We start from the raw sequence: 27,193 nt of genomic DNA, 5'->3' as shown, positions 1-27,193 counted from the left end.
TATTTAAAGAAGAGTTTCCAGGGATTCCTTAGAAAAACTACCTCGCTAAAGAACTAGTCCCTTTTTTCAGGAGGAAATACAGTCCTATGTAAGCAATGTTTATTTTAATGGAGATTATTCCTAAACCACTCTCCTAGAGTTTATACACTATTGCAACATAATCATGTGAATTTTTATTTGTACATGGGCTGTTTTTGTGGGTGAATCTTTGAACATCACCTAAAAGATTGTGTGAGTGATACATTATTTTTGCCCACCACCTCCAATGGTTCTCAAACTTTGCTGCACATTAACATTATCTGGAGAGTGTTAAGCCTTATGCCAACCTCACCAAAATATGTATCTATGGGGGTAGGACTCAGGCATTAGAAAAGCAGCCTTGGAGCATGCATGGCACGGACTTCTTCCTCTCCCCCTGATAATCATCAGTCTAACCAACTTATCATTAAGGGTTGTTCCTTCTATGGAGAACGTTCTCTGTCTCCCTCCTCTGTTACCCAGCACCGGTTTCCAGGCTAATTCCTACTCTTCATCAATCTGGTAATTTTTAGATAATTCTTCCTCAGACAGCCTTTTCTATGCCGTCCTCAACAAAATATAAAGTATCATCTAGTAACTTATACTTTAAGGTATACCTCATATACTAACGCAGTTTATAATTTAATAGTAATTTATTTAGGTTTTAAATATAATTTTCCAAAACAAACAATTCTTATGTCTATTGGAACTTTTACTACATTTGTTAATCAACACACCAATCCTGGTGACTCCAAATTCCTCACTACTCAGTGGCTGCATCTGGCAAACACATGACTAGGATATTGATACTGGTTTAAATACAGTCAACTCCCAGAAACTTTCATATGTATCTGGAAATCCTGCCAACAAAAGTATCCTTCCAGCTCCATAAGCACTTCAAACCTTATTCATCACACACACACACACTCACACGCACACTCATACACACACACTTACTTTTACTAGTCTCCACAGAAGGGATTGCCCCCTACTACACTGATGAATTAGATCGTTTGACAAACTGTAAGTCAAACCTCAGATGACTGCCCAGAAGTCTACAGTTATCCCTGCATTCATACCCATCCATTACTACTGCTCTCCTGTAAATTGAAGTGTCCTCTCTACCCTGGGACATTCCAATTTCTCCAATTAAGTCCTTGTCTCTCTTGCTATCTTAGGAACTTTATGCTATTGCTTCTATATTAAATCTACTTTACCAGACATATGTCCTATTCTCCTTGACCTCTCTACTCAATATTAAACTATTAAGATTCTTCCATTTTGAAACAAAATCTTCATCTGAACCTATCTTCTCTCTAGTTTCTGCTCTGCTGTTCCTTCCCAATCAAACTGAAAGTTGAAAGTGTTGTTACCATTTCCTTACATTTCCTCATGCTTTGACTTACTAAAATCACCAACGATAACCCCATAAATTTATCTTGCTGGCACCATGCATGTTATTTCCATCTAACAGATGTGTCTCAAACTTTCTGAAACCATGTTCATGTCATTTGTTAGACAGGTAAATGTCTTGGTCATCCCGGGCTGCTATAACAAAATACCACTCACTTGGTAGCTTAAACAACACACATTTATTTCTCATAGTTCACACATTTATTTCTCATAGTTCTGGAGGCTGAAAGGTCAAGGTGTCAGCAGATTTGGTTCCTGGTGATGGACCTGTTCTTGGTTTGCAGAAGACTGCCTTGTCACTGTGTCTTGACATGGTAGAAAGAAAGAGCTGTGGTACATTACGGAAAAACCCAAACAAACTTTTTGGCCAACTCAATATTTGAAAGTATTGGTAAACTTGAAATTTTCACCAAAATTAAATGTGTTTCATGGAAAAATGATATATCACAAAAAAGTAGATTTAACACACCTCCTTATACCTAAATTTCAGAAAATAAGGAAAACAGAAATTGTATTAAACATTACTTTCTGCTTAGAGATTTAAACATATTTGCTTAATTAATCCTCATAAAAACCCTGCTGATTTTGGTTTATTTACTATTATTGACTGAACGTCTGTGTCCCGCCCTCCCCCAAGCAAATTCATATGTTGAAGCCCTAATCCCCAATATAATGGTATTTGGAGGTGGGACCTATAGGAGGTAATTAGGTTTAGATGAGGTCATGAGAGTGGGTCTCCCACGAAGGGATTGGTGTCATTGTAAGAAAAAAGGACCAATGAAGTTTTCACTCACAACTGCACACTGACCCAAGATGTCTTAATTCATGCTGGAGAGAAACCTTTTAAATGTAATGAATGTGGGAAACACTTTAGCCAAAACTCTCATCTTCATTTTCACAAAATAACTCACACAGGAGAGAATCCATATGTCTGTAATCAGTGTGGAAGGGCCTTCAGTCATTCTTCATCTTTAAATAGACATAGGAGAATTCATACTGGAGAGAAGCCATATGAATGTCATCTATGTGGGAAAGCCTTTGTTCAGAGCACTTGCCTTAGGCAACATGAGAGAACTCACTCTAGAGAGAAGCCATTTGGATGCCATCTCTGTGGGAAAGTCTTTATTCAAAGCTGTTGTCTTAGAGAATATGAGAGAACTCATACTGGAGAAAAACCATTTGGATGTCATTTGTGTGAGAAAGCCTTTGTTACAAGCTCTTGCTTTAGAAGACATGAGAGAACTCACTCTGTAAATGTTATGAACACGGAAGAGTCTTCAGCCACAGCTCTAAACTGAAACAAATCAGAACGCTACACGGGAGAAATTCTATGACTATATTCATTATGGAACTACCTTCATTTATAATTTATCCTTAAACAACATGAGTGAACTCCACTTGGAGGAGCCCTATATTTATAATCAAGGTGGAAGAGACTTAAGCTGATTTCTAGTTGTGGAGTGCACAAAACTCACTATGAGTAATATTCTAATTTCCCTAAAATGGGAAATTAGATGGGAAACTCTTTACCAGGAGGAGTGCATGCTAGGGTAATAACAGAAAATTAGTGCTGGAGAACATATTCAGTGCAATATGCCTTGAAGAAACTTTTACTTGAAGAGATACTATTGTAAATGTAAGATTCCACACTATGTACAAAACACTTTCAGTGTAATGAATGAAGGGATGTCTTCAATGATTTTTAATTCCTTAGTTGACATTCAATTTCAAACACTGTATATACCAGTGCTAAAAATCAAATGAAAGATTGGAGTTTGCATCAGAAATCCCTGACTGGGAAAAACACCTATCAATATTTTTGCCATACAATTTAGACATTAATTTATAATATTGCCCAGTGGCCTATTATTTTTTTTTCTTTTTTTTTTCAGTGGCCTATTATTAAAAAAATGTAGGATAAATATCCAGGATTGTGACATCATCTGGGAATTCTGAATGCAGAATTTTGTAACAATAAGCAATAATTTCTTTTAATGAATTAAAGTTGTTGCTGAAAAAACTACCATGTTGGTCAGTTTCAACTTTTCATGCAGCAATAGTCATAATCATGATGAATAAGTTCAACCAGAAAGTAACTTTGAATATTAACTGGAAAATGTAGAACACAGGATGATGTGTTATTATATACTGTTAATATATACATACATCACAATGATGAATTAAAGGTCAATAAATAGATAATTTGTGAATGAAGTCTGCTGGTGCATAACATTTCTTTTAAAAATACTGTTATTGAGACAAAGAAAGGCATTACATTATGATAAAGGGGTCAATTCAAAAAGAGGATAGACCAGCTATACATATTTATGCACCCAACACAGGAGCACCTCAGTAATATAAAGCAAATATTAACAGACCTAAAGAGTGAAATACACATCAATATAATAACAGTAGGCAACTTTAATGCCCCACTTTCATCAATGGATAAATCATGTAGACAGAGTCAAGAAAATTGTGGCCTTAAATTAAACATTAGGCCAGGTGGATTTCATAGATTTGTACAGAACATTTCATCCAAATGCAACAGAATACACATTCTTCTAAAGAGCATATGGAACTTTCTCAAGAATAAACCGTATTTTGGTACACAAGTTTCAATAAATTTAAGAAGACTGGAAAAGATGCTTCTTATAATTTCAATCACAGTGGTATGAAACTAGAAATAAACTACCAGAAGAAAGCTGGAAAAGTCACAAATATGTGGAAACTGAACAATATGATACTGAACAGCTACTGGGTCAATGAAGAAACCAAAGGAGAAATCAAAAATTACTGGAAAACAAAAATGAAAATATGACATATCAAAATCTATGCAATGCAGCAAAAGCTATAGTAAGAGGGAAGTTTATAGCAATACAAACTAGAAAGGAATTAGGAAAAGAACAAATGAAACCCAAGGTTAGTAGAAGAAAAGAAATAAACGTCAGAGAGAAAATAAATGAAATAGAGACTAAAAAGACAATAGAAAAGATCAATGAAACCAAGAGCTGGTTCTTTGAATAATATAAATAGTATAATAATATAAATAGTATTGATAAACCTGTAGCTAGAGTCACCAAGAAAAAACGAGGTCTCAGTTGATACCACAGAAAAGACCATGAGAGATTGCTTTGAACAATTATACTTCATCAAATTGGACACCCTAGAAGAAATGGACAAATTTCTAGAAACATACAACCTACCATTACTGACTCAAAGAAACAAAATCTGAACAGATTGATTACTAGTAAGGAGACTGAATCAGTAATCAAAAACCTCCCAACAAACAGAAGTCCAGGACCAGAAGGTCCTAGTGAAGTCTACAAAACATTTAAAGGAGAATTAATACCAATCCTCAAACTCTACAAAAAAATAGAAGAGGAAGGAACACTTCTAAACTCATTTTACCAGCTAGCGCTACCCTGATAGCAAAAACCAGACAAGTACTGATTAATATAGATGCAAAAATCTTCAACAAAATATTAGCAAATCAATTTCATCAATACATTAAAAAGACATACACCATGATCAAGTGGAATTTATTCCAGGGATGCAAGGATGTTTCAACATCCACAAAATCAATGTGATAGGCCACATTAACAAACTGAAGAATAAAACCCATATGATTAGTAGATGCAGAAAAGCATTTAACAAGATTGAACACCAATTTATGATAAAAACTCAAAATGGGTACAGAAAGAACACACCTCAACATAATAAAGGCCATATATAACAAGCCCACAGCTAATATCATACTCAATGGTGAAAAGCTGAAAGCTTTTAAGATCAGAAACAGACAAGAGTGCCCACTGTCACCACTTTTATTCAGTGTAATATTGGAAGTCCTAGCCAGAGCAATTAAGCAAGAAAAAAACGCATCCAACATGGAAAAGAAGTCAAATGTCACTATTTGCAGATGACATATTATATATAGAAAACCCTGAGGACTCCAAAAAACTGTTAGAATAAATATTCAGTAAAGTTGCAGGATACGAAAATCCATATACAAATATCTGTTCCATTTCCACACATTAACAAACAATAAAAAATAATCCCATTTACAACTGAATCAAAAAAAATGTCTAGAAATAAATTTAACCAAGGTGGTAAAGGGCCTAGATAGTGAAAAACTAAGACATTGATGAAAGAAATTGAAAACAAATAAATGGAAATTATTCTGTGCTCAGGGATTGAGAGAATATTGTTCAAAAATGTCCATACAACCCAGAGTAATATGCAAATTCAACTGATTCCTATCAAAATCCCAATGGCTTTCTTTATAAAAACAGAAATAGAGCAAACAATCCTAAAATTTGTATGGAACCACAGAAGATCCTGAATAGCCGAAGTAATCTTAAGCTGGAAGCTTGGAACTTGGAACTAGAAGTTTGTACCTTTTCTCCATTTTCCCACCCCAGCCCCCGGCAACCACCATTCTATCTCTGCTTCTGTGAGTTTGTCATTTTCCATTTAGAACACTATATATATGAAGGTTAAATTGTGCAACTAGTAGCAGGCCATGAAGAGGAAAAGGCCATAAAATGCAGACTTAGTTGAGCCACAAGCACTTTCCAGTAGGAAGTCTGTGTCTGGAGGGGGCTGTGCATGCCTGTCTCACAGGCCTTCATAACAACAGACGGTCTGCAGGTGACTTGGAGGAGCGCTGACAGCTGCCCAGGACCACAGGGCTTCCACCCTTCCATCCCTCACGATGCCCTGCAGTGCCCAAGGACATCCTACCTTGCACAGGACTCGCTCCTCAGGCACCTGGAGCAGCGGTTGAGGAGCTGATTCTTCCCTCAGCCTCCTCCCATCTTCCTCTCCTGCTTCTCCCTGGTCTCCTGGTTCTGCCCGGCAGTATTTCAGGTCCAGAAAGGCTGCCCTGGTGTGGGTGTCCACGTGGACATGGGCCCAGGTGGACCCAATGACACCCAGTGCTTTTCAGCTCATGGTAAATTTAGAGCCAGGTGTTTACACACTAACTCATCAGCAACGTATATGATTTTGTTTCCGATTTATTTTAGGGGACACTATGGGTCAAAATACAAAGAGAGTTAAGTCCTACCTATTATGATTGTTTCATTAAGGGAAAAAGTCAGACATTTTTGGAGCCAATTCAAGTAAGCAACACAGTAAAAATGTTCTGCGTTTCCTGACTGACTGTTTCCTTGCTTTAATTCAGCCATAAGAAAGAAGGAAGCCTTGCCATTTGTGACCACATGGATGGTTCTTGAGTGCATTATTCTAAGTGAAATAAGTCAGACAGAGGAAGATCTCACTTACATGAGGAATCTTTTAAAAATTTAGCTCATAGGGACTTCCCTGGTGGTGCAGTGGTTGGGAATCCACCTGCCAATGCAGGGGACATGGGTTCGAGCCCTGGTCCAGGAGGATCCCACATGCCGTGGAGCAACTAAGCCCATGCGCCACAACTAATGAGCCTGTGCTCTACAGCCCTCGAGCCACAACTACTGAGCCCGAGTGCCACAACTACTGAAGCCTGTGCGCCTAGAGCCCATGCTCCGCAACAAGAGAAGCCACCACAATGAGAAGCCCATGCACCGCAAGGAAGAGTAGCCCCCGCTCGCTGCAACTAGAGGAAGCCCGCATGCAGCAATGAAGACCCAATGCAGCCATAAATAAATAAATGAATGAATAAATAAATAAATAAATAAATAAATAAGTTTAGCTCACAGATACCGAGAATAGTTGCAGTTGCCAGAGGTGGGGAGTGTGGGGTGCACAAAATGGGTGAAGGGGTTCAAAAGCTACAAACTGTCAGTTATAAAGTAAATAAGTCACAGGGATGTCATGCACAGCACAGTGACTATAGTTATTAAAACTGTGCTGCATCTTTGAAAGTTGCTAAGAGAGTAATAAGTCTTACAAGTTCTCATCACAAGAAACAAATCTGTGTCACTGTGTGTGGTGATGGATGTTAACTAGATTTATAGTGATCAGTTCACAAGATATACAAACACTGAATCATTATGTCATACACCTGAAACTAATATCGTGTTCTATGTCAGTTATACCTCAACGAAAAAGAAAAAGTAAAGCTGTGGCAGCATCCTCTGAAGCCTGCTCCTTAGTTTAACTCTAGAGAGATGTGAGGCCTGCATATGCTAAGGGCCCCGCAGGGGACCTGACACCCCAGGTCAGAGACTCCACTTAAAAAAATAATAATAATAAAGTGCCATTATTGCTCTCAAAACTTAAAATCAAATTAAAGTTCACTGTATCTTAATATTAAAATGATGTGGTCAGTCCTGAAGGTTTTGGTTACCTGGAGAGTAAACAACCCCAGAATCGTGGGTCAGGCAAAGGGTCATATTAAAAATCTTCTCCCACTGGCCTCTGACACAAAATGCAGAGCTCTCTCAGAGAATGAGGAGGTGGAAGATCACCGCAGATGTGAAGAGGGCCCAACTTTCAGAAAGCCTTGAATCATACGAGAGGGGTATGTGTATTCTAATTCTCGCAATCACAAAGCACTACCCCTTTCTGATCCATTTTAAAAGATTTCTCCCGAAATTTCCACTCTTTGTATCAAATTACATCATCTCATAAAGACCTGGGAGAAAGACAGCTGACAGTAGTCTCATTTCAAAGTGTGATAAGTTATGGTTTTGGTATAAATAATGTATGGACGTAAAATAACGTGAGCATTAGAAGACATACACTCTGCAACCGTCTGATATTGTTCAAGTACGTTACAGTTGTGGGGGAACTAACCGCTGAAAATTAACAGAAGCCCAGGGGTGGCCGCCCCACTTCCCTTTCTCTCACGGCCAGACCTGCACTGCCCACACCCTCATCCCCCCAGAAGGGCCCGACAGTTCGCGTATTCCCGTCATGAGTGTCCACGTGTTTCCCTTTCTCCGAATCTGTGTAGGGGTTCCTTCCTCAAAACAAGCCTGAATCCATAGCAAACACCACAGTATTCTATGATTATCCATCCAAACTCTCAATGTCCGTTGTTCTTGGGTTTTGTTTTTGAAGAGTCAGTCCTGCTGAAATACTACCTGGGAAAGTAGAGAATAAACCACGCGGGATCGTCCAGGAAATCAAGGGGCTCTGCTGCAGTTTAAGGAAGTCGTCGGGGAGACGCGCCCACAGCCCCTTCAGCCCTTGGCGTGGACAGGGAGCGTTCTCCTCAGGGCAACACGGTCCCATGTCTTCCGGAAGCTGGCGGCAAGCTCTGGCGAGTCATCGGAGAAGGAAAAGCTTTCCTCACTGAGGACACCGTGACGTTAGCAGGCAGAATGTGCACGCGTGCCAGGAGGGTCCCCGCAGGAGGGTTTGCACCGCCTGCAGGCTGAAGGACCGGGGGGCAGTAGAAGACGCATGGAGCTCGCTGTTCGGTGCTTCCTGGCGCCCTTTCCTAGTCTCTGTCTGAGTAACTGAAATCCAGTGTTGGATTATTCAAGGCCACGATTTTGAAAGTTAACACCAAATGGAGCCTACCACACCGTGCTTTGATTGGAATGGACAGAGATAACAAGAAGCAAAGTATGTCAACTGCATTCCCATACACTAACACTTAATGATTGGAATTGGAAAGAAAAACAATGCAATTTTCAATGCATACCCCCAAATAATCCTCAAGTATAACTCCAACAAAATATGTACAAGTCTGTGTGTAGAAAAAAAACATTGTTGAAAAAAAAAAAAAAGAAAATGTAAATCAGGGGAGAGGTATCCCTTGATCATGATTGAAAGACACAATATTGTTATGATGTTAATTCTTCCCAACTTGATCTATAAATTTGGTGCAATCCCAATACAAATCAAGCTATTTTGAAGCTATCAGCTAACTCTATTAAAACTTGGAGTAGACTAAGTAATATTGAAGAACAAAGTTGATGAACCACACTTCCTAATCCAAACTTTATTATAAATCTTCAGTAAACAAGAGTGCCTGACATTGGAGAAATAATAGACAGATAAATAAAAAAACAGAACAGAGAGTGTACAAACAGACCCAGGAAAATACAGTCAAATGATTGTAGTAAAAGAAGAAAAGGCAACTCAGTGGGAAATACAGTCTCTCAACAAAAGATGATGGCACAAATGGATGACCATATGCAATGAAATGAACAAAGACACAAAACTTATATGTATGTTCACTCAAAATAGTTCATATACTTAAACATAAAATTTAAAACAAAAAGTGACATAAGAAAACAGAATATACATGAATTTTAATATACATTAATTAGTTTAATGTACAAAATCAAAACAACAATCTATGAGAAAAAATTGATAATATGGACCTTATTAAATTAAAATTTTTCATTCTACAAAAGAAACAATTCAAGCAATGAAAACACAAGTCCCAGACTGGGAGAAAATATTTGCAAAACATAAATGTTTAGAAGGACTTGTACCCAAAATATACAAGGCACTTGTAAAACTCAACATAGAGAAAACAAACTACCCAATTAAAAAATGGTTGAGTATCTGAACAGAAAGGTCATCATGCAAGATATACAAATAGGAAACAAACATACAAAAACATGCTCAATATTACTTGTCATTAGGAAACAGCCAATTAAAAGAGCAACGAGATACCCTGCCCACCTATTACAATAGCTAACTGAAAAAACTGATAATGTGAGTCACAAAGGAGGATGGGGAACACCAGGAAATTTGATTCATTGCTGGTGGGAATGCATAATGTACAGCCACTTTGGAAAACATTTTGGTAGGTTCCTAGAAACGTAAGCATGGTCTCAGCATATGATGCATCATTTGTGTCCCTGTATATTTGCCCAACTGGTTTGAAAATTTGTGTCCACAGAATAAACAGCATGCAATATATTCAGCAGCTTTATGCACAATGACCAAAATCTATGAGGAGCCAAGATGCCCTTCAGTAGGCAAACTTATAACCAAACTACAGCACAGTGGGTAGAGATACTTGAGGACAGACATGGAAAGCAAGCAGAGGGGGTTGGAGACATGGGAAGCCTGGATAGATGGGCTATGGCAAGACATATTTCCCTCCACACCACACTGGTCACACAGTTGGCTTAAGCTCCTCCTAGTGCCCAACTTCCCCTTACCACTTACCCCCTTTACCATGTGAAAGAAAATCCTTTTTTTTGTTTGACTTTGAGATGCTTGCTGATCTCTGCAATCAGATAGTTCTCTCTATTGCAATAGCTTTTAATTCTTTCTTCCCTTTTTTGGGCAGTGCAGCACAGCTTGCGAGATCTTAGTTCCCCGACCAGGGATTGAACCTGAGGAGCCATGGCAGTGAAAGTGAGGGGTCCTAACCACTGGACCACCAGGGAATTCCTGCAATAACCTTTCTTTCTAATTAAAGTCTCTCCCTATGTAAGTCTGGATTTGAGTTTACTTGACAATAATCAGAATGGTATAAATATAAATAACTATAATACTGATAATAAATAATAGGTATATGATATCAGTCTATATATATTCGTGATTGTTTTAAGTTGCTGATCTCTTAATTCCAAATGCATTTTTAAAATCCTTCATATATACTCTCCTTCCCTCACAATTACAGGTGTTTTTTTTTTACTTTTTTTTTAAAATTTAATTAATTAATTTATTTATTTTTGGCTGTGTTGGGTCTTCGTTTCTGTGCGAGGGCTTTCTCTAGTTGCGGCGAGCGGGGGCCACTCTTCATCGCGGTGCGTGGGCCTCTCACTGTCGTGGCCTCTCCCGTTGCGGGGCACAGGCTCCAGACGCGCAGGCTCAGTAGTTGTGGCTCACGGGCCTAGTAGCTCCGCGGCATGTGGGATCTTCCCAGACCAGGGCTCGAACCCGTGTCCCCTTCATTGGCAGGCAGATTCTCAACCACTGCGCCACCAGGGAAGCCCACAATTACAGTTTTTGATATCATATCATAACTCCTAAAACAAAGGAAACAAAAGCAAAAGTAAACAAATGGGATCTAAGTAAACTTAAAAACTTTTGCAAGCAAAGGAAACCATCGACAAAATGAAAAGACAACTTACTGAGTGGGAGAAAACATTTGCAAATAATATGTCTGATAAGGGGTTAATATTCAACATATATGAACAGCTCATGCAACTCAACATCAAAAAAAAAAAAAAAACAACTTGATTAATAAGTGGGCAGAAGACCTGAATAGACATTTTTCCAAAGAAGACATACAGATAGCCATCAGGCACAAGAAAAGCTGCTCAACATCGCTAATCATCAGGGAAATGCAAATCAAAACCACAATGAGATGTCACCTCACACCTGTCAAAATGGTTTTCATCTAAAGGAACACAACAAATGTTGGCAAGGATGTGGAGAAAAGGGAACCCTAGTACACTGTTGGTAGGAATGTAAATTTGTGCAGCCACTGTGGAAAACAGTATGGCAGTTTCTCAAAAAACTAAAAATAGGACTACCGTATGACCCACCAATTCCACTCTAGTGTATATGTCCAAAAAAACCAAAAGCACTAATTTGAAAAGATACATGCACACTAATGTTCATAGCAGCGCTATTTACAATAGCCAAGATATGGAAGCAACCTCAGTGTCTATCAACAGATGAATGGATAAATAAGATGTGGTACATATATGCAATGGAATAAAACTCAGCCATAAAAAAGAATGAAATATTGCAGTTTGCAGCTACATGGATGGACCTAGAGATTATCATACTAAATGAAGTAAGTCAGGTAGAAAAAGACAAATATTATATGATATCACTTATACGTGGAATCTAAAAAATAATGCAGATCAATTTATTTACAAAACAGAAACACCCTCAGACATAGAAAACAAACTTATGGTTACCAAAGGGGAAAGGGGAGGGGGAGTGATAAATTAGGAGTATGGGATTAAATTAGGAGTAGAGGACCCACACCACTACAGTATATGTAAAATAGATAAACAACAAGGATTTACTGTATAGCACAGGGAACTATATTCAATGTCTTGTAATGACCTATAATGGAAAAGAATGTGAAGCTGTACACCTGAAACTAACACAATATTGTAAATCAAGTATAGTTAAATTAAGAAAAAAGAAATTTTAAAGAAGAGAAAAGAGAAGACACTCCCTACACAGTCATCAGAGACTTATCCCCAAAGATTGGATAGGGAATTGTAATGTTTGTGCAGATCCTGGGAGGATTACTATGGGAAATCAAACCTAAAGTGCCTTTGGCTGGGTGTATTTGGAACAGGAGATCACAAATGGCTTATAGTCCTAGGAGGTCTGAGAAAGTCGTGCAATTATCCCCTGGAGCCAGATTCCTCTTGTTCACTCTCAGCGCTGGTTGGACAGTCTCAGTGGAGAGAATGTCCCACATATATGGCTCAGGGTGGACTAGAGGATTCTATGTGCCCAGGGCGTGTCCAGTCACCTAACCTCCCTCTGTTTCCACAGGGTCAGGGTCCAAGACAGAGGAGGAAGAGAACTGAGGGGAACAGTTTGCACAAGATGGAGCACTGAGAGCTGTGGCAGGCATTTACCCAGGGTCTGTGTGGTTTAGGTGGGACTCACAAGTTCATCTGAACTAGGAGAGAGGGTGAAAGGGGAAGGGTCGCCAGTACAAGCATCAAGAAGGCAAAGCTGAGGAAGGACAGAGAAGCCATGGGACCCCAGTTTTCCAATTTCCAGACCCACATCTCATAAACATCAGTCCTTCACGAGGATGTGGGCCTAATCACCGGGAACATGCAGTGTGCTCTAAGAGAAAGAAGGGGAGGGCTTTCCTTGCCTATGGTCACAAGGAAGACGACTATGACTATTATTGCTAATGAATAATATATGGACACCTCCATTTGGGAGATAAAAATGTGGAAAACACGGAGGTGTGTATGCTCATTACCCCACAGTGATCAGAAGTTCAGTTCACTCCATAATTCCAAATCATGATTGCAAATCCAAGTCAAACCTCTGCATACCCTCATCCTGAATCATTCTGACTCCCTCCTCCACGTGGGGTCTCCAGCAATATCACTCCCTCAACTCTGACTTTAGATGGAAAACTATTTTATTATCCCTTTACACAAACACAGCTAAATTACATGAATACACCGTAATCACACAGCTAATAAACCTACTCAGGACTGTTCTTCCCTGTGACACACTCTGTTCACCTTGATTAGACTTACAAGACAAAAAGTTAAATGTCTCAAAATGATGGAGAACAAAAAGATAAGACCATTTAGGAGGGTTATTTGAAAATAAGATTCTTCATTTATTCACTCATATATAATTGGATTTCATTTTAGTTCAGTTGTATAAATTGTAGTTTTTCATAAAACCTTGGTCCAAATGCCAATTTGGATTGGGGAGAAGAAAGTTATATCACTTAGGAAAAGTAACCATTATCTTTTCTCTAATCTTCAACAGACACAATACAACATGTATAGCTGCTGCAACATGGTACACATCCTATGTACTGGAAGAATGCTAAGATATAATTACACTTCTGAACACTTGGTCAAGGCTTTACATGCCATTATCTCCCTAAGTTTCTAAAACATTATAAATTGTTTGCCATCATCTACAACATGACAGGAATTTTTAGGAAGTCTTTGTGCATGATTTTAATTCCTAATCCCTGGCTATTTAGACACGATGACAAAATATCAAAATCACTAAAAATGATGGGACACTTGAAATCAAACAAGAGATCCTGGCTCAATTAATGTCCTGGGATGAAGGCTGTGCGACATCCACGGGCCCCCGGCAGTAGGGGCAGGTGAAGGACCTGGTCAACCACTCATTGATGCAGTTCAGGTGATAGAAGTGCTCGCAGGGCAGAGATCTGATGGAGTCCCCACACATAAACTCCAACCAACAAATCACACACTCCTCCTGGATCTTTTCTTCAAATCCATCTGTTCCGTACACTCCTTGAGGCAGGTGCTTTTTAAGGCTGATTCTTTGAGCTAACCTCACTTGTTCCTCTTCCGTCAGCTGTGCTGCTTGGTGAAGTGGGCTGGGTGTTGGAAGATGGATGGGATTTGGAACTTGTTCCGGATGTGGTTCCTGATCCCAACGTCTCGTCCCGCCTGGGCCCACCCAGCGGGATGGAGACTCAGGAACAGAGCTGTCATCCAAGATGCTGGATTTGAGGCAGTTCCCCATCTTTCAGGCCTGGGTGTGAGATCTGTGCACCCTTCTGATGGTCCTCTCTGCAGGAGTTTCAACACACCTCCTTGTTCCTATGTCTAGAGAAAAAGAAAAAAGTTTTATTAAATGAGATCCCTGCTTGCAGAGTTCCATAGAGAGGCTTCATTGAGCCCCACGATAACCCTGCTGATTTTGAATCCTTTACTGAGGGAACCAATGTTGTGTACAGGGGTTTAGAGAGCTTTAGTAACGTGACAAAATTGCAGGGCTTGGAAATGGGTCATCTGGCCTTTCAATTTTGGTCTGTTTCCCAAACTCAAATTTCTCAGCAGGATTGTCGTGAGGGGTACACGCCACACCTAGGTTTCACCAGGAATCATCACCTCTCAGGGAAGGACTCAGAGGCCCCACCCTGGAATCCCAGCCTCTCCCCTTTCAGCTTATCTCACAGAATCACTCCCCACCCAGGTTCTCCTACCACCTGGGAACCTGCCGTCCACCACCTTCCTCGCTGTACCTGCCTGTTTAATCCACATTTACTCACTTCAGTAGAAAGACCAGCGATTCTCATGTCTGTCTGAACTTTTACCACCTCTGCTGATCAAGACACTAATCCCAGGGATTATGGAATCCTGACCTACCAACTCTAATTGCATAGTCATGTGCTACTAAAATTAAATGTTTTAGGACATTACCTCCCCTACCAAAATGAAGATGTAAATCAGACTCCTCTATTTGGCATTGTTAATTAATGGTTCTACCAGACCTTTAGGGGTTGATCTTTTACATGCCCTCAGAGAACCACACAAATACAATTAGGTATTGCTCTCATCCCTACACGGAGACCTATTAGCATTCTTCATCCACACATACACTCTCACACCATACACAGTTTCTTTCGGTCTTGGTTTAAATGTTAACTCCTCAAAGATCCCTTTTCTAAATCTCAACCGCAGTTAGCCTTCCTCTTTCCCTCCCCTTTGTGTTAAATATAATTCTACTATTCATTTAGGCAACTCATTTATTTATTTACTGTGCTCTCCACTGGTATAACTGCAAAAAAATATTACCTGAATTCTAAGGTTAGGTACAATTCCCTGTGACCATGATGTAGAAATTATTAATCTAGAAAACTTCCATGTCAATAACAACCGAACCAACCCTCAAGGGGCCTACCCCAAATTCTTGTAGACAGATTATGTGATCATTTTTCAATTAAAATTCATTTTAAAAATAAATGACATTTGTCCCTTCTTGTGAAAATTATCTTCATTATTTACCAGAAATCAAATGGATGGAAAATCCAATGAAGCCAGGTCTTTCCTGAGGTTGCTGTCACCACACTCCAGAGCTCAGAACTTCTTTCTCTACACAAAGTACTGCTCTGATGTGAGTTCTCTTTTTATGCAGTTGATAACCTCATCAATCACATAACCTCATAAACTATAATCCCATCAACCATCTAACCTCTCTCACCATGTAACCCAAAGGACACATCCTAAGTAACTTGAGTGTCTGTCAAGATAAATCCAATCAAGCATTCCCAGTAACAAAATATGTCCCCCTGCTTAGGTAAATCATGTAGATACAACTTTTAAAAACTGACCAAGTCCTCTAGTTCTGCACTTCTTCTAAAGGTCTCAGAAGCAAACTTCCTGTTCTTTCCCAGAGGTTTCACTGTTTTTGAGGTTTTTTTTTTTTATTTTTTATTTTTATGGCTGTGTTGGGTCTTCGTTTCTGTGCGAGGGCTTTATCTAGTTGTGGCAAGTGGGGGCCACTCTTCATTGCAGTGCGTGGGCCTCTCACCATCGCGGCCTCTCTTGTTGCGGAGCACAGGCCCCAGACGCGCAGGCTCAGTAATTGTGGCTCACGGGCCCAGTTGCTCCACGGCATGTGGGATCTTCCCAGACCCAGGTTCGAACCCGTGTCCCCTGCATTGGCAGGCAGATTCTCAACCACTGCACCATCAGGGAAGCCCCATGTTTTTGAGGTTTTTCATTGTTATCATTACTACAGCACAGAATCTGCAGCAAGAGGATCCATACTGTTCTCTATTTCCTTTTTTCCTTTTTTCAAACTATTTGTTCCAGCTTTATTGAGGTGTGATTGACAAACACTGTATATACTAAAAGTGTACAATGTGATGTTCTGATATACATACACATTGTGAAACGATTCCCTCAATCAAGCTAATTAACCTATCCATCACCTCACAGATTACTGTTTTGTGCGTGTTGAGATCTACTAATTTAGCAAATTTCAAGTGTACACTATTTTAAACTATAATCACTATGCTCTACATTAGACCTCCAAAAGTTATTCATCTTACAACTAAAAAAGCCCCACATTTCCTCCACCTCAAGCCCATGAAAACCATCATTTTACTCTGTGTTTCTGTAAGTTCCACTTTTTAAGATTCCACATGTAAGTGATATTATGCAGTATTTGTCTTTCTGTGTCTGGCTTATTTCACTCAGCATAACATCAGCTATGTTCATCCACATTGTTGAAATGGCAATATTTCCTTCTTTTGAAAGGCTGAATAATATTGTGAATGTATGCATACATGTACACAACATCAGAATGTATACATCTCTAAATGAATGTTAACTCATTAGAAGACTAAACCACACTGAAAGTCAACAAATTGATTTTACTGGATCTGTTAAATGCAGTGGTAACTGGTGAACTGAAATACCTAGCTGACCTTAAACTGTGTTAAAAAATCATTCCTTCCAAATATAAATCTCCTTAAAATGTATTTATGTTTGACACAAATTACATTTTGGTAAATCAGTGATGTTGGTGAGTGGGAAATTTGCTATATTTGGTAAATTGAGTTTTGACAAATTCATTTTCTGTGAACTTGTACACAATATAACATACAGTAGTTCTGATGGAAGATGTCTGCACCAATACACTTTTTAAAATAGAATCAAGTTACTAAAGGACTACTTTATTTATTCTTATCAAAATCATAATCTGTAACAATCAGAAACAAATAAACATAAAGATAGCAATGTATGTGATCTGATTTATTTGTTTGTGCTCTTCCCAATTCTGCTTGTAGCTCCCTAACCTGTTTTAAAGCAAGGCACCTTGCTCATGGTCATACTGTATTCCATCTAAATGTTGATTGTATTGATATTCTTCCATGGATAATGTCTTACTGTTACTCTAAAATTACCACAGACTTGGTGACTTAAAGTAACACAAAATTAGTCTCTTACAACTCTGTACCCGGGAGTCCTAAATCGCTTTTGCTACATCAAAACCAAGGTGTAAGTAGGCCCATGCTACATCTGGAGGTTCTATGACAGAAAGAGATCACTTGGGGGCAGCAGAACCCACTTTCATTGAGCTCATGGTTTCTGTCAAACAGGAGAAATAATGTAAGGAAACTATCAAATTTAATGTAGATATTCGTTAATTGAGGTTTAAATTAAATTAAATTAATGGTTTGCCAATGGTGTATTTTTTGTTTATTGTAAATATTGTTTATTTCAAGAATGATGTTCTAGACTAGCTGGTCATGTTGATTTCTTGTGTAATCCAACTAAGCCATAGTAACAATATTAATTTTTCTTATTTAAAAAATGAAATGGACTATTATTTATATGTAGTCATTATTCTGAAATGCTGACTTTGAAATAAGTAAAAGCAAGATAGGGCATAAATATTCATCTGAAGAACAATCTGTCATTCAAGACAACTCTTATTTTTGTTCATTTAAATGTCTGTAATGTATATCATGACAGTTGGTTTTTCTTTTTTGTAATACAAGTGCCTGAGTTAAGCTTTGATTGTTGAGGCATCCACTTCAAATAGGCAACCACTTCAAAGCTGCACCTACGGTGACTTAGAATATTTTCCAGGGGCTCAGACAGGCAAGATGCCCTCCCTGAGTTTCTCCTGAGGAAAAAAAAAAAAAAAACAAACCCCAGTCCAAGCATCTGGCAGTGTACTTGGAAAGTTTCTGGAAGTTCCCTGGGGGAAGTGACTGTGGAGCTAACCTGGGAGCCAGAGAGCAGCAGTGTGTGCTTTGGGAACCCTCTTTCATCTTCAGGAAATCAGACAGTTCTTCACGGATCAAGAAACTTTATTCAATGTTTTATAACAACAACAACAATAAAGATAAGGAATTATTGTAATAATATTCAGGACATGGGCAATCTTGGGAACTCCCATGCCAACCCCAGGAAGAGATCCCTATAGGGCAGACATAGAGAGACCCTGTTTTAGAACCAACCAGCCACAGGAACCTCACGGAATTTCAGGGGTTGAGCCAGTTTTCTGATGGCCTGGGTCCCTGCAAAGAAGGCAGGGCCCAGATCCACCTGCTGCTCAAAGGCCCCCTCTACTAGGCACTTTAAGTCCTCATGATGGCCTGGTTGCCTTTCTTGTTCTTTACCTAGCCTCTTCAGGTCCAGAAATTTCAGTTCACATATCTTAGCCGGTGCTCCTCATCCAGCAGGGGCGACAGTAGCAGCCTGAGCTGTTACTGAGTTCACTGAGTGATTTAGAAAATTTGATGGTAGGTCACATGACAGGTTGTCCCCTCCTTGCCATCCAGTCCAGCACCAGCCTTTCTTGGACACCAAAGGGGTTGTAGAACATTCCCAGAGGCTCAGGAGGGCCTAGGATGCCTCCCTTGAGCCTCAGTTGTTTTTAAAGCCAGATTTCCAGCCTCTCTGCTGACTTTTAGAATCCTGAGGAGGCTCATGTGGGCAAGGATGCCCTCTGCAGCTTTTCCAGGAAGGTAACAGCACCTCCTGTGCCTTTGAATTGTTTTAGAAAATTATGTGAAGTCTCTGGTTAGTCTAAGACAGACTTCTGGGTCCTTAAGGCCAGCAAAACAGTTTGGGGGCCCTCAATAAGACTTGTAAAATTTTCCAGATGCCCAGGCAGGGTTTGCCTCTGGAAGGAGACTTCTAATATTTCAAAAGGCTCATCTGACAAACAGGCCTCAAGGACTACTGCAGGGGGACTTCCCTGCTGACACAGTGGTTGGGAGTCCGCCTGCCAATGCAGGGGACATGTGTTCAATCCCTGGTCCAGGAAGATCCCACATGCCATGGAACAACTAAGCCCGTGCGCTACAACTGCTGAGCCTGTGCTCTGGAGCCCGTGAGCCACAACTACTGAGCCCACGTGCCACAACTACGGAAGCCTGTGCACCTGGAGCCCCTGCTCCGCAACAAGAGAAGCCACCGCAATGAGAGGCCCGTGCACCGTGATGAAGAGTAGCCCCCGCTCGGCGCAACTAGAGAGAACCCTTTCACAGCAATGAAGACCCAATGCAACCGAAAATAAATTAATTAATTTAAAAAATATTATAATAAAAAACTGATGAAGGTGCTTTCACGTAAAAAAAAAAAAAGGCTACTGCAGGAACCTGGGAGAACTGTGAATGTGTAGGTATGTTGAGGGACCTTCCCTTATCTTCAGTCAACCTGACACCTAGGTGAAAAGAGAAACTCTGCTCAGTGCTGTATAACTACCACCACAAAAATAATGCATAATAAAAAACCGTAATACTGGGTTTCCCTGGTGGCGCAGTGGTTGAGAATCTGCCTGCCAATGCAGGGCACACGGGTTCGAGCCCTGGTCTGGGAAGATCCCACATGCCGCGGAGCAACTGGGCCCGTGAGCCACGATTGCTGAGCCTGCGCGTCTGGAGCCTGTGCTCCACAAGAAGAGAGGCCGCGACGGTGAGAGGCCTGCACACCACGATGAAGAGTGGCCCCCACTTGCCACAACTAGAGAAAGCCCTCGCACAGAAACGAAGACCCAACACAGCCAAAAATAAATAAATAAATAAATTTTTAAAAAAAACCGTAATACTAAAAATCATAATGAGTAACAACATTGATAATGATGATTATCCTAATTACAATAAAAGTAGTAACTATAAAAATGATAATAATTAGAAACCTAGGGAGATTGTAGAATAGAATACAGGCTCTCCTACCTAAGTGACCAGATACTGTTATTGGACCTCATGGAATATTTTGGAGTTTGAACCCTAGGTCTGCACAATAAAATGTGTTTTGAAAGTCATGGATGAGAACAGGAGGGAAGTAAAACCCAAAGGAGGGGAATATGGGCCAATGAGGGATCTCCTGTACCAACCCTGGGAAGAGGGATCTCCGTAGCAGAGGTGGAGGACGCAGGTCTGGAGCCTACCAGTCATAGGATTCCTACCAGAGGGACTTCCCTGGTGGTCCAGGGGCTAAGACTCCACACTCCCAATTCAGGGGGCCCGGTTTCGATCCCTGGTCAGGGAACTAGATCCCACATGCCGCAACTAAGTGTCTGCATGCTGCAACTAAAGATCCTGCATGCTGCAACCAAAAGATCCCACATGCCGCAACCAAAAGATCCCGCATGCCGCAACAAGGATCCCACGTGCCACAACTAAGACCCACCACAGCCAAATATATAAATAAATAAATAAATAAATACTTAAAAAAAAAGTATTCCCACCAGATATCAGGATTCAGGTCAATGGGCTGACAAAGCTTGACCCCAGATTTACATCCAGGATACAGTAACCCCACCAGTAACATACATTAAGCCCCCAGTGCTATCTCAGTTCTCAGTGCCTAGCTTTCTTTCTGCCATCTGGTCAACCCAGGCCCCTTGAGGTCCAGACATCTGTGTTCATATATATCATTCTGGGGCTGTTGGAGGATGTTACTATTGGAGCTCCCAGCTGGTAAGGTGTGACACGAGCAGGCACTAGAGGTTCCTTGTAGCCACATAGAACTTATAAAGTTCTTCAATTGATCGTTCTGGTGTGTTGCACTCTCCCTGCCTTCCATTTCAGCCCCTGGCTTTTCTGGGCACCCAAAAGGACTTAGAATATTTGCAGAGGCTCTGGCAGGTGTGGCTCATCCTCTGTGCTCCTCAGTTTTCAGCAATGGTACTTTGGACCTCCTAAAGTGACATAGAAAATTCTGACAATGCTCTGTCAGGTTGAGATACCTTCTACAACCTTTTCAGGAAGATAAGAATGGTTTCTGCATCCCTGAGTTGACTTACAAATCTTTGTGATTTCTCTAGCAGGTCAAGGAATACTTCCCTGGGTCTCTTCAGATGGAAAAAGAGATTCCTGGTCCCTGAAGAGCTGTTGTAAAGTGAGCAGAGCCTCACTAAGATCAATGGAATCCTCATCTGGAACTCACCTACTCACAGGTTTGTCCCTGCTTCTGGAGTTGGAATTGAAAAATAAGGGTTTTGCTTATTGAAAAGATACCAAGTGGTATGGCAAGGAGCCTGGGAGACTGTGAATGTGTGTCTGTTCGAGAACCCTTGGCAATCATCTTCTGAAAATCAGACATCTTTCTTAAGTAGAGAATCACTAGTCAGTGCTGTGTAACTATAACCACACATGAAAATCCATACTAAGAAACTTAATAATAATAAATAACTATAGTGATTATTATCCTTATGACATTAATATGAGGAAGTATAATAATAATACACCTAAGGAGATAAAAGAATACAGACATCTCTAACTGAATAACAAGATAATGACATTGGGCCCACTGGGTAGTCTGAAGTCTTAGTTCTAGGTTTGTGCTAGGAAACTTGTTCTGCAAGGCAAAGACAAACATCAGGAGGGAAAAGAAAACCAACCTGAGGAGAGCATGGGAAAACTTGGGAACTTGTGAGACACTTAGGAGAAGAGAACTACCAGAGAGAGGAGAAGAGGCCCTGGTCCAGGGTTTGCCCATCCCTGGACACTGGAGTTAGGCCAACCCCTACAAAGACAGGAACCAGATCCGTACCCAGCAAGGAGAAGCCTCGCCTACAACATACCTTATATGTCCAGCACAGTCTCAGCCCTTGCCATCTGGGTGCCCTTCTACCTTCTGCTCTGATCAGCTCCTTTGAGGTCTGACATCTTGGTTTTCATATCTCAGAGGGGCTGTTGGTAGATCCCATTTTCAATGTGCCCAGGCCAGCAGAGGGTAACACATGCCTATACGAACCCTGCAGGGCTTCCTGGAGGACTTAGAAAATTTTACATTTGTTCCTGCTGGTGTATTGCTGTCTTCCTGCTTTCCATTCTAGCACCACCTTTTCCGGGACACCCTTGGGGATTTAGCTTAGAGTCAGGGGCTCAGAGCAGCCTAAGACAACCTTTTAGCATCTTCATTTCCAGCAGTGGCGATAGTGGTACTCCTGCCTCATCACTGTGTCATGAATTTTGAAACAACAACAACGACAGAAACAAGAGTGTTGTGGGTCTTAATTTCTGGCAATGGAAAGTCTAGAGAAGCACAGAAAAACTTCTCCTTTCTGGAATCCTCTGATGACCACAAGAGTCAAAGAATTTTAAGGTCTAATATAGATAGCAACCTGATATTTGAATCACCTGAGGGTTAATAAATGTTCTTTGATCTGCAAAAAAAGGGGTCATGAAGGTTTTGTTAAAATAGTATTGATCCTAGGCTCATCCTCAGAACAACTGAAATAATTTCTGGAGTGATGGTATTTCTTACAACTACCTAAGGTTTCCCAATGGGAAAGCAGTGTTGAGAATTATTTAAGTAAATATTGCTTTTTAAGCTCTAAGGTACATGCAAATCTCTTAGAGATCAGGGGTTCAACACTAGGAAATTATGATTCAGGAAGTTTGGGAGGGACCGATGAAATTTTATTTTATTTTATAAATTTATTTATTTATTTATGGCTACGTTGGGTCTTCGTTGCTGCATGAGGGCTTTCTCTAGTTGTGGCGAGCGGTGGCTACTCTTTGTTGCGGTGCCGGCTTCTCATTGTGGTGGCTTCTCTTGTTGCAGAGTACAGGCTCTAGGCGCGTGGGCTTCAGTAGTTGTGGCATGCGGGCTCAGCAGTTGTGGCTCGTGGGCTCTAGAGCGCAGGCTCAGTAGTTCTAGCATACGGGCTTGGTCGCTCTGCGGCATGTGGGATCTTCCCGGACCAGGGCTCGAACCCGTGTCCCCTGCATTGGCAGGCGGATTCTTAACCACTGTGCCACCAGGGAAGCCCCCGAAATTTTATTTTTAACTTAAAAATGGAAATGCTGGGACACAACATCATTTCTCAGCACAAATAGATTTGGTTCCAGCAATATCACCCATTACCTCCCCCTCCCCAAAATTATATTATTTGTTGACCCTTGTCAAATTGAGAGAAGAATAGAGAAATCAGCAGTGTCTGAGCAAGACAGTATTTGAGAAACAACATGCATCAATTCACTAGAACAAGCTTTACTGAGCATCTCCTGTGTGCTCTCAGGTTTGTTAGGCTCCACTGTGTACAGGGCACTGTGCTGGGGACCTCAATACATTATGTAATTTAATCCTCAATATCCTGGCAGTTAGTAATATTCATTGCATGAAAGGAAGGAAGAAGTGGAAATGGTGGGAGGCGGAAGGCAAGCAAGGACATCTAGGGGAAATTTCAGAGTTGGTGGAAGAATGATATTGTGCTACAAATTCTGCTGTGCTCTGAGACCTTGTCACTGGTCCAGGGGTCTAGAGTCTAGAGTCAGTGAAAGAACCAGGTTGCTGCTGCAGATACTGAACCTGCAAGGGGAGAGTGCTAATTGCAGATCCTCCCCACGTGTGCAGCCTGTTGAGCAGGAACCTCAGTCAGACAGGTGCTGTGGGGAGCCTGTCTCTGGGGTAGCGTCTGGTTCTGTGGAGGCAAGTTGGTACCCTGTGCACAGGAGTGGGCACTGGAGGGACCGTGAGTAAAGGTGAGGTTACTAAAGACTCGGCTCTCAGGGCCTGTTGATCCCCACACCCCCAGCTTCCCTTAGTCCTCAGCACTCATCCTGACAGGAAGGCATCTTACGAGAAATAGTGGCCTAATATCCACAACAGGAGAGACTCAGAACCCAGTACATGTTTTTTGGAATTATGACACTTAAGATGACTCAGAAGCCATCTACCATTCTTTCCTTCATCTGCAAAACTCATTCTTCCTCCAGGAATAGTAGAAGGAAAGGGTTCCTGATTGAGTATGAAGGAGCCAACTTCAAATATTGACTGTGAACTTCCCTCACAAAGAACTGGACATTCTGATCCTTTCTCAGAGGCCCGTGGACAGATGTGGTGGTGAACCACAGCAATATGGGGTATGTGGGTATTTCTGTGTTGCCCTGTTCACGAAGGTCTGTCTTTGGAAATGACTTGTGATTCCCTATGATGGGGGCTCTGGGACCTCTAAAGTGTTTATCTGAGGCTGGTTGTGAAGGTTTTCAGCCAACACTCATTGTGTTTATGTTCTTCACTCCCCACTTTCCACTCCTGGATGGCTGTGTTTTCTTCACTTCCAACATGGCATTGTTAAAATATTAAAATAAACGTACAATTCTTCATGAAAAAAATGAGGCAAGAGTTGCTGCACAAGCATCCTGATGATCTCAGCAGAATCTCAGTAGGACAAAAGCCTTGCAAACGTTTTCAACACTGGGAAACACCCTATTCACTAACTCCCCTAATGTGCTCATGTCCCCATGAAGGGGAATTGGAATCTCCCTTATTGTATCTGTCTAAACCAAACATATGAACTGCTTCATTTCACCAGGGTTCTGTACTTTAACTCACAGCAAACATCTCAAGCTAAGGGTCCCTTACATGTGAGTACCCTCAGGTCACTTGATGGTCACATGTACTAGGACCAGGGGTACCTTGAGGAGGAAAGTCCCCCCACCACCCCAGGAATGTGGAAATAGGTTCCCTTATGTGCACTGCATTATGTTTTAGAGAGGCCACATCTTTTTCAGGCCATCCGACTGACTCTCATCAAGATGTGTTAGGTATGGCTGAATCTCTCCCCTCAAAGGAGTAGTTCTTTAATGAGGGGGCTTTGCAAAGGAATACCTGGAAAAAAAATTTAATTCTAGTAATAGTAAAGAAAACCAATTAAATTATACTTCAAAGCACTGTCACTTCCTTTTACCCTTCAGCTTTCATTGGACTTAATTCCCACATTAGGAAATAGAGTCTCAGAGATGTGGTGGGGAGACACTGTCGTCACTCAGACACCCACTGCATGTAAACATGAACACAGAAGCTTTGACGTGGAAGGTGGGTTGGGGGAATGGACAGTTCGTAGAGGCAGAAGTATAGTGCTTGACTCCTATGACAAGAGGGCGTGTCTGAAGTGTCTAACCCCTGGGTCTGTGGGTCCCTGCAGTTGTCACAGGCACTGCACCCCCTTGTCCCGCCCTCAGGGAGAATGCCTCATCCTGAAACGCCCGGAGGCCAGGCAGCAGAGTTCGGGTCATTTCCTTTTCTGCTTAAAAGCACTCCGAGGTCCTTGCCGACCTTCCCGCATTTGGTCTTTTTACCGTCTCCTGCCTCGTGCTGTGCCAGGTCCTCACTCAGGACGTGGACTCTCACCCTTCGCCTCCCATCACCCATCCTGGCCCTCAACGCAGCCCCAGGACGCCACGCCCTCCCTGGCCCTGGGATTCTGCAGACCTCAGTCCTCGGGAGAGGACTAACCTCCTCATCCTTGTCTTCATGGAGCTGGGCCCTGTACCTCCACAGGTCTCCCCTTCACGGTCACTGCCTCTGGGAAGCCCCTGTCTACTGGGAAAAAAATGCACAAGGTGAGAGTTGTGAGCTGTGTTATTTGGGGCAAAATTAGGACAATAGCCCGGGAGACAGCACTTCAGATAGCTCTGAGAAACCGCTCCAGAGAAGTAGGGGAAGGTCAGTGTTATAAAGGATTGCAGGGAAGGGGGTATGTGCAGTCAAGCACACCTTCTGGCAGAGGCTTGCTGCTCATCACAAGGAGCAGAACAGCTAACTATTTGAAGACCTGTTCTGCCAGTTTTCCCCAGAACACAGAGTGCCTCCTTTCTCATCTCCATCCTGATCTCCTTTCAGGGTTTGTTGAAGGTCAGCAGCTGTAGCGGTCTGTGACTTAGTCCTTATAGAGGCAGATGACATGTGCCGATTTTTAGTTGGCACCCCTGAGCCCTGGCTAGGAAAGGTGACTGGCCCTGTCCTGTGACACCCGTGTCCTGTCCCAGATCCCATCCCACTGGCGGTGCCTGCCAGGGTGTGTTTACATTCCTGCCCAGGTGGCATCTTTATTCCATCCCTCTGAATATGGAGGTGAAGGGCAGGGGAGGGGGAAGGGGGAAGAAAGACAAAGGGAGAACCAGGGAGACAGAGTGAGTCAGGGAGGGAGAAAATGAGAGGGTAACATAGAAGATGGAGGAACAGGTTGGTCTGATGGACTTTATCTAGATACGAGAAGAGTCAGACGGTGACTGGGCAAGAAGCAGTGTGTTAAATGAAAACAGACAAAAAGGATATCAGCAGAGAGATGGAGTAGGACAGAATAGGAAGAGAGTAAAAGAATGATTGATAGATCTCAAATTCATTACAGTGTTTTAAAAATTATTTCTCTTAAATTTATTGTGTCACTTTCAGATTATATGTCATTTTCCACTCTTTATCATATGCTGAAAATATTCTTTTGAGCTTACTAAATAACATTATTCTATTTCAATATGCACTTGGTAAGCATATCGACAAAACTTTTTTTGTATTAACAGTCAAAATCTTGTTTAACCAGTTTGTCTAATAATAATTTTCATTAATTCCCTTATGCGATCTTTTAACTTAGTGGTCTGTAAACTGAAGTTTCCCACTAAGTCTATAAGCTCCCTTTATCCTTTCTTTGTAAA

The 27,193-nt window shown here is 41.3% G+C and overlaps 1 long non-coding RNA gene across 6 annotated transcripts in view; it reads left to right on the top strand.

Moving 5' to 3' along the window:
- Positions 1-27,193, top strand: part of LOC309651360 — a 31,014-nt gene that overhangs the window by 1,105 nt on the left and 2,716 nt on the right. For 2 of the 6 annotated variants that reach the window (XR_014258064.1, XR_014258065.1), the window contains exons 2-3: positions 10,636-10,966; positions 11,293-26,104. This is a non-coding gene — a long non-coding RNA (uncharacterized lncRNA). The remainder of the gene's footprint in view (positions 1-10,635; positions 10,967-11,292; positions 26,105-27,193) is intronic. The other 4 variants (XR_014258060.1, XR_014258061.1, XR_014258062.1 and 1 more) reach the window with 4 other exon arrangements.

This window comes from Balaenoptera physalus (genome assembly GCF_965194825.1).
Source record: "Balaenoptera physalus genome assembly, chromosome: 21".
In the NCBI taxonomy this organism is placed as follows: domain Eukaryota; kingdom Metazoa; phylum Chordata; class Mammalia; order Artiodactyla; family Balaenopteridae; genus Balaenoptera; species Balaenoptera physalus.
The sequence above is the reverse complement of the archived record's forward strand: the minus strand, read 5'-3'. Positions and strand labels throughout refer to the sequence as shown.